General features: G+C 46.2%; 2 non-coding genes across 2 annotated transcripts; one reads left to right on the top strand and one right to left on the bottom strand.

The window, feature by feature from the left end:
• Positions 1-6,663: 6,663 nt before the first annotated feature.
• LOC119924281 lies at positions 6,664-6,801 on the top strand. Its single transcript, XR_005449088.1, has one exon. It is a non-coding gene; the product is annotated as a small nucleolar RNA SNORA7 (small nucleolar RNA).
• A 1,579-nt stretch (positions 6,802-8,380) lies between these two features.
• On the bottom strand, positions 8,381-8,518 carry LOC119924280. Its single transcript, XR_005449087.1, has one exon. It is a non-coding gene; the product is annotated as a small nucleolar RNA SNORA7 (small nucleolar RNA).
• Between the last annotated feature and the right edge of the window lie 226 nt (positions 8,519-8,744).

Genomic DNA, 8,744 nt, shown 5'->3' with positions numbered 1-8,744 from the left:
GTCTGGCAGAGGAGAGGGCTGAGCTAAGGCAGGAAAGGACAAACCTGAAGTGAACGAGGTTGACATGGTGTTTAGACTTTCGCCAGCAGCGTTCAGCAGCTCGAGCATAAGAGCGAAGGAGGCAGACAATGGCAATCATCCAGGGCTGTGGGTTAGTGGTACAAGAGCGGCGAAGGGAAAGGGGAGCAAGCGAGTCAAGCTGAGTAGAAAGGGTAGAGTTGAGAGCCGTAATCTGATCATCAAGATTGGGTAGAGAGGAAAGGGAGGCGAGGTGGGGTGTGAGGCACTCAGAAAGATGGATGGGGTCAAGACAGCGGAGATCTCTGTGAGGGAGTAATATGGATTTACAGGGGAAAGGAGTGTGAGGGAGGAGGCAGGTGAGAAGATTATGATCAGAGAGAGGGATTTCAGAGTTGGTGAGGGTGGGGATTGTGCAGCGGTAGGAGATGATGAGGTCGAAGGTGTGACCAAGTTGGTGAGTGGGAGAGGCGGGGTGGTGCAGGAGCTTGGCAGCATCAAGGAGAGATGGAAAGCGAGCAGCAGAGGAGTCACCAGGGACATCCGTGTGGATGTTGAAGTCTCCGAGGATCAGAGTCGGCATGGAAAAGGAGAGATGGAAGGTGATAAAGGATTCAAAATCGTTACAATAACGTTGGAGGTGGGGTCGGGGGGCGGTAGATGACGGCTGCAAGAATCTGGAGTGAGTGGTTGAGGAGAATACTGTGGGTTTCAAAGCGGAAGGAAAGGGAAGTGTGAGGAGGGATAGTACAGAAGCGACAATGGGGTGCTCGAAGAAAGCTGATACCTCCTCCTTTCCGGTGAGTCTTGGGGAGTGAGAGAAGAAGAGGCCTCCACTAGAGAGAGCAGCAGAAGAGACCGTGTCATCTGAGGTGAGCCATGTTTCAGTACGGGCAAGGAGGAGAGAGCGGGAAAGGAACAGATCAAGGATGAAAGGGAGCTTACCCATAATGGAGCAGGTGTTGCATAGGCCACACTTGGCAGCAGCTGTGGAGGGAAGGAAGGGACAGGGAAGGGTTTGAAGGGAGTGGAGGGTTTGGCTTGGAATAAGTTGGCGGGGCCCTGGGCGGGGAGAGGGGGAAGACAGGTGGCGATGAGAAAGGAGACCTGGGATGGGGTGGGGGTGAGGAGGAGGCGAGGAAGGGGGTTGGAAGGGAGGGGTTGAGGGTTGGCGCTGGTACAGAGGGTTTCTGGGAAGGGGGTGGGAGTAGGAGGCTCCTACTCTATCCTAATCCTTCTCGACTTCTCAGCTACCCTCTACACTGTGGACCACCCCCATCTCCTCAAAACGCTATCCAACCTTGGCTTGACAGACTCTGTCCTTTCCTGCTTTTCCTCATCTCTCCGGCCGTTCATTCTCAGTCTCTTTTGAGGGCTCCTCCTCCCGCTCCTATCCCCTTGCTGTAGGGGTTCCTCAAGGTTCAGTTCTTGGTCCCCTTTTGTTCTCTATCTACAGTCACTCCCTTGGTAAACTCATTTGCTCTCATGGCTTCAATTATCATCTCTAGGCTGATGACACCTAAATCTATATCTCTGCCCCTGCTCTCTCTCCCTCCCTCAAGGCTCGCATCTCCTTCTGCCTTCAGGACATCACCATCTGGATGTCTGTCTGCCATCTAAAACACAATACGTCCAAGACTGAACTCCTTATCTTCCCTCCCAACCCCTTCCCTCTCCCTGAATTTCCCATCACTGTTGACGGCACTACCATCCTTCCCGTCTCACAAGCCTGCAAACTTGGTGTCATCATCGACTCTGCTCTTTCGTTCACCCCTCACATCCAATCCGTCACCAAAACCTGACGGTCTCACCTCCACAACATCGCGAAGATCCGCCCTTTCCTCTCCATCCAAACTGCTACCTTGCTGTTTCAATCTCTCATCATATCCCGACTGGATTACTGCATCAGCCTCCTCTCTGATCTCCCATCCTCCTGTCACTCCCTACTTCAGTCTATACTTCACGCTGCTGCCCGGATCATCTTTGTGCAGAAACGCTCTGGGCATGTTACTCCCCTCCACAAAAATCTCCAGTGGCTGCCAGTCAAACTATGCATCAAGCAAAAACTCCTCTCTCTCAGCTTCAAGGCTCTCCATCAACTTCCCCCCTCCTACCTCACCTCCCTTCTTTCCTTCTACACCCCAGCCCACACCCTCCGCTCCTCTGACGCTAACCTCCTCATTGTGCCTCGTTCTCTTCTGTCCCTCCGTCGACCCCTGACCCACGTCCTCCCCCTGGTCTGGAATGCCCTACCTCCACACATCCTCCAAGCTAGCACTCTTCTTCCCTTCAAAGCCCTACTGAGAGCTCACCTCCTCTAGTAGGCCTTCCCAGACTGAGCACCCCAGTCCTCTCCCCCTCCGCATCCCCCCAGCCCTTCCTTTTCCCCTCCCCACAGCAGCTGTATATTTGTTTGTACAGATTTATTACTCTATTGATTTTATTTGTACATATTTACTATTCCATTTATTTAATTTCGTTAATATGTTTTGTTTTGTTGTCTATCTCCCCCTTCTAGACTTTGAGCCCACTGTTGGGTAGGGACCGTCTATATGCTGCCAACTTGTACTTAACAAGCGCTTAGTACAGTGCTCTGAACACAGTAAGCGCTCAATAAATACAATTGAATGAATGAATGAATGAGGGTTGGGGAGGGGAAAGGGCAGGAAAGAGCTGGGTGGGAGAGGGGAAGGGGAATGTGAGGACTGGGAAGGGCAGATGAGAGCAGGGGGATTAATAGTTAATGGTTAGGTCAGCAAGTTAAAGGACAGCACAGCGAGCAACTAACAATTAACATGCAGTAACAATAATAAATAAGCAGGTGATGACATCACAGAGAGCAGTTAACAATCAACATGCGATGGCAATAATTCCACTCTACCTAAACTGCCCTCTCAAATCTCACCAATGACCTCCTTCTTACCAAATCCAATGGCTCCTACTTTATCCTAATCCTCCTAGACCTCTCAGCAGCCCTTGACACTGTGGCCCATCCCCTTCTCAATATGTTATCCAACCTTGGCTTCACGGACTCCGTCCTCTCCTGGTTCTCCTCATATTTGTGGCTGTATATTCACAGTCTCCTTCGTGGGCTCCTCCTCCCCCTCCCATCCCCTAACTGTAGAGGTTCCTCAATGGTCAGTTCTTGGTCCTCTTCTGTTCTCCATCTATATTCACACCTTTGGTGAACTCATTCGCTCCCATGGCTTCAGCTATCATCTCTACGCATATGACACCCAAAATTTACAACTCCTCCCCCGTTCTCTCTCCCTCCCTCCAGTCTTGTATCTCCTCCTGCCTTCAGGACATCTCCACCTGGATGTCTGCCCGCCACCTAAACCTCAACATGTCCAAGACTGAGCTCCTTTTTTTCTCTCCCAAACCCTGTCCATTCCCTGAATTTCCCGTCCCTATGTACGGCACTACCATCCTTCCTGTCTCACAAACCTGCAACCTTGGTTTCATTCTTGACTCCACTCTCTCATTCACCCCACACATCCAATCTGTCACCAAAACATGCCGGTCTCACCTTCACAACATCGCCAAAATCCACCCTTTCCTCTCCATCCAAACCGCTATCTTGCTATCTTGGTTCAATCTCTCATTCTATCCTGACTGGATTACTGCATCAGCTTCTTTTCTGGTATCCCATCCTCCTATCTCTCCCCACTTCAGTCTATACCTCACTCTGCGGTCCGGATTATCTTTGTACAGAAACGCTCTGGGCATGTCACTCCCCTCCTCAAAAATCTCCAGTGGTTGCCTATCAACTTTCATGTGAAGTGAAAACTCCTCACTATCAGCTTCAGTGCTCTCCATCACGTCACTCCCTCATACTTCACCTCCTTTCTTTCCTTTTACTGCCCAGCCCGCACACTCCACTACTCTGCTGCTAATCTCCTCACTGTGCCTCGTTCTCACCTTTCCCACCGTCGACCTCTGGCCCCTGTCATCCCTCTGGCCTGGAATGCCCTCCCTCCACACAACCGCCTAACTAGCTCTCTTCCTCCCTTCAAATCCCTACCGAGAGCTCACCTCCTCCGGGAGGCCCCCCGTTTTCCTCTTCTCCTCCTCCCCTCCCCATCACTCCCACTGCTTCCCTCTGCCCTACCCCATCCCCTTCCCTACAGCACTTGTGTAAATTTGTGCATATTTATTACTGTATTTATTTTATTAATGATGTATATTTATCTATACTTTTATTTATCTATTTTGATGACTATCCTGACTTACTACTTCTTTTATTTTGTTGTCTGTCTCTCCCTTCTTGACTGTGAGCCTGTTGTTGGATAGGGATTGTCTCTATCTGTTGCCGAATTGTACTTTGCAAGCACTTAGTACATTGCTCTGCATGAATGCAGCTCTAAGTTTTCTCTCTATACAACCTGCCTTCTGTGAAAGCATTTTCAGATTGCATCCATATATAAGGGGACAGCCTGCTTGACAACTTTGATAGTAAGTGAGGGTTTCTGTTGAGTTCTGACTAGGACTGACCATTTTTTTCTTTGTGAAAGAGTTCTGGGTCTAAATCTGACTGAGTGATCTGATGGTCGGTAGTTTAGGATTCCACAATATTGCTCATCTCAGAGACCAGAGAAGGGAGTTGTGAACAGTTATTGGGAGGAAGCAGATATGCAAATCTTTAAAGAACTTTCTCTCTCTCCTTATCTTTCCCTAGTCAAGATGGTTCCTCTCTTGAAGTTGACTATTGATATCTATTCCTGATGTTTGGAACACCTAGAATGTGTTCCAAATATCTAGCCTGTCTATTCATATTAATGTCTGTCTCTCCCTCAAGACTGTAAACTCAATGTGGGCAGGGAAAGTGCCTGCTAATTCTGTTTTATTGTGCTCTCCCAAGTACTTAGTACAGTGCTCTGCACATAGTAAGCGCTCAAAAAATATGATTGATTGATTAATAGTGTGTGTCCCACCTTTGCTATCAACAGAGAAATGGAAACTCCACTAGATACAACCTATCAGGTTCCCTTATAGCTGAATATATTCTATCTCCAAGGTGTGATCTGTGAATCAACCTGATAATCTGATATCAACCATGATAATGTTATATTGTAAACTATATATCTGTATTAATGTCTGTTTCCCCCTCTAGGTTATAAGCTCACTGTGGGCAGGGAACGTATTTACCAATTCTGTTGTATTCTACTCTCCCAAGTGCTTAGTACAGTGCTCAGCACACAGTTAGGGTTCAATAAATACCACTGATTGACTAATTGATTTGAACTTCCCAATCGTTATGCTTTCGTATTTTGTCAGTTTTGAAATAATTTGGGGAAAGAAATCTCAAAAGTCATGAGACCCAATAAGAACATTCCTGAATTGGATTCCAGAACAGACCTGGAAATTCAATGAAAAGCAAATTATTTTACTCCCCTGTCCTACCCAATCCCACTAGGAAGGTGGATAACCCAGAGAATTAAATGTCTTCATTCATTCATTCAGTCAGTCATATTTAGTGAGCGCTTAGCATGTGCACAGCACTGTACTAAGCACCTGGGAAGTACAAGTTGGCAACATACAGAGACGGCCCCTTCTCAACAACGGGATCACAGTCTAGAAGGGGGAGACAGACAACAAAACAAAACATATGGACAGGTCGTCGAACAAATCGAATTAAAACTAAATGCACGTCATTAATAAAATAAATAGAATAGTAAATATGTACAAGAAATATAAATAGAGTAATCAATCTGTACAAACATACATATAGGGGCTGTGGGGAGGGGAAGGAGGTAGGGCAGGGAGGATGGGGAGGAGGAGAGGAAAAAGGGGGCTCAGTCTGAGAAGGCCTCTTGGATGCCTATTTAAGTGCCTAGATACATTTCATAGTCAATCATGGAGAATAAGTGTATTATCTTCATTTGCTATTCATCGTTTGGCCTCCAACTGAAGACCCTTATGTAGTTACAAAGATAGCAGACTCGGAAGGTAACCTACTGCACTTTACCCCGATTACTATTTATTATTAGGCCAGTCTATCGTAGTCAACCCTATGCAACTCTATTGTGATACCATAGTTTGCATGGTTTGCATGCCCTAGTTGCTGTCTCTGGAGTGTCATTCATTCATTCATATTTATTGAGCGCTTACTGTGTGCATAGCACTGTACTAAGTGCTTGGAAAGTACAATTTGACAACAGAGACAATCCCTACCCAACAACGGGCTCACAGTCTAGAAGGGGGGAGACAGACAACAAAACCAAACAAAGCAAGTAGACAGGCATCAATAGCATCAATATAAATAATTAGAATTATAGATATATACACATAATTAATTAAATATATAGAATAATAAATATGTATATAGATACACAAGTGCTGTGGGGCGGTGAGGGAGGTAGAGCAGAGAGAGGGAGTCAGGGCAATGGGAAGGGGAGGAGGAACAGAGGAAAAGGGGAAAAGTGGAAAGAGGAAAAGTGTCATACCTTGGCATATTCCAGGGCAGTGGAATATTAGATAGCACTACCAGTCAGTCAGTCTGGGGCTGATATTACCCAGAAGCAATTTTAACTGGGGGGAATTGTTAACTGAGAAGAGTGATGAGGATCTGTCAAGATGGTGCTAGCTCAGCCAGTCAGTACCACACCGATCTGACAGAAATAAACTTTACTAGAGATTCCTAAAACCCTCTCAGGATCGCACCTGGAGAGTTTCCAGTACTCTACTAGTCTCTGCTATGGGAGCGAGAGTCAAGCAAAGGCATGCCGATTCCATTCCTAGCTTGGCCAATGGCTAGTGAGTGGAAGACAATGTGCTACAAATCAAACTCACCTGTGCTGGGCAGCAGCGACATGGGGGAGAGTCGAGGGTTGAGACTTAGGTTTACTGAACAGTAGAAAGCAATGATAAAGCACCTCTGTATTTTTACCAAGAAAACTCTATGGATACCCTACCAGAACAATTGTAGATGGAGGTGGCATGTTTTGGGAGAGGCATGTTCATAGTGTCACTATGGGTCAGAAACTACTAGACAGCATAAAACAAGGCAAGAGATCCCTCAATTGTCTGTTCCTAAAATGATGAGTTTCCCCTTGCTACCTTCTATAGCCCTCCAATCTCCACAAACCTTGTAGCTAATGAGTATTTAGATAATAATAATAATAATAATGGTATTTGTTAAGTGCTTGCTATGTGCCAGGCACTATATTAAGCACGGCGGTGGGTACAAGCAAATCAGGTTGAACATAGTCTCAGTCCCATGTGGGGCTCATATTCTCAATCCTCATTTTACAGATGAGGTACCTGAGGACAAGAGAAGTGGAGTGACTTGCCCAAGGTCATAGAGCAGACAGGTGGTGGAACTGGGATTATAACCCATGATCTTTTGACTTTGACTCCCAGGCCCGTGACCTATCCACTATGCCTTGTTGCATTTTAGTGATAATTAAAACTGTGTGGTGTTTTTTTTTAAGTCACATAACATGGCATAGTGGATAGAGCACAGGCCTGGGAATCAGGAGGATCCGAACTCTATTTCTGGCTTTGCTGCTTGTCTGCTATGTGGCCTATGGTAAGTCACATAACTTCTCTATGCCTTAGTTTTCTCATTTGTAAAATGGATATTGTAAGCCTCAAATAGGACATGGACTGTGTCCAACCTGATTAGCTTGTATCTACCCCATGACTGTATCTACCCTGTACCATAGAAAAGTGCTTACTGTGTGCCAAGTACTATAAGAGAAACAGCGTGGCTCAGTGGAAAGAGCACAAGCTTGGGAGTCAGAGGTCATGGGCTCACATCCCACCTCTGTCGCTTGTCAGCTTTATGACTTTGGGCAAGTCACTTAACTTCTCTATGCTTGTATAATGGAGATTAAGTTTGTGAACCCCACCTTGTATCCTCCCCAGAGCTTAGAACAGTGCTTTGCACATAGTAAGCACTTAACAAATACCACAATTATTATTATATTATTATTATAATATTATTATAGGTCCTGGGGTAGATACAAGATAATCAGGTCAGATAGAGTCCCTGTTCCACATTGGGCTCACAGTCTAAGTAAGAGAGAGAATGGTTATTGAATCCCCATTTTACAGATGAGGAAACTGAGGCACAGAGAAGTTAAGTGACTTGCCCAAGGTCACATACTTTGCAAGTGATGAGGTCTTAGCACTTCTTCTTGTCTTAAGCTGTTGAGTAATGTCTGACCCGTAGCGATGCCATATACACATCTGTCCCAGAACATCCCACTTCTATCTGCAATCATTCTGGTAGTGTATACATAGAATTTTCTCGGTAAAAATAAAGAAGTGATTTACCCTTGCATCCTTCCATGCAGTAAACGTGTCTTCACACTCAACTCTTTCCCATGCTGCTGATACCCAGCACGGGTGAGTTTTGACTTGTAGTAGATTTCCTTCCACTCACTAGCCACTGCCCAAGCTAGGAATGGAATGGGTATGCCTCTGCCTCACTTTCCCTCCTGTAGTAATGACTGGTAGAGTACTGGAAACTCTCCAGGTGTGACCCTGAGATGGGTAGCACTGCTTAGAACGCGCTAAAGGCAGTTCATCTATCAGAAATATGGCAGATCAGCAGGTTCCCCCTGGAGTGAAGGTGCTACAACCTCCTACAACCTTGTATCAGATTAGCAATTACAGGAAATAACCCGTTTTATTGCCAAAAAAGTGAGAGGGGGGTGGAACAGACAGCTCTGGAGTGCTCCTTACCTACCCCCTATCTGTACTCTCTTGGCTAAAGATGC

Source organism: Tachyglossus aculeatus, unplaced genomic scaffold (assembly GCF_015852505.1).
Source record: "Tachyglossus aculeatus isolate mTacAcu1 unplaced genomic scaffold, mTacAcu1.pri scaffold_89_arrow_ctg1, whole genome shotgun sequence".
NCBI classification, from domain to species: Eukaryota; Metazoa; Chordata; class Mammalia; order Monotremata; family Tachyglossidae; genus Tachyglossus; species Tachyglossus aculeatus.
Note: the sequence above shows the minus strand (reverse complement) of the source record. Positions and strands in the feature narration are given on the sequence as shown.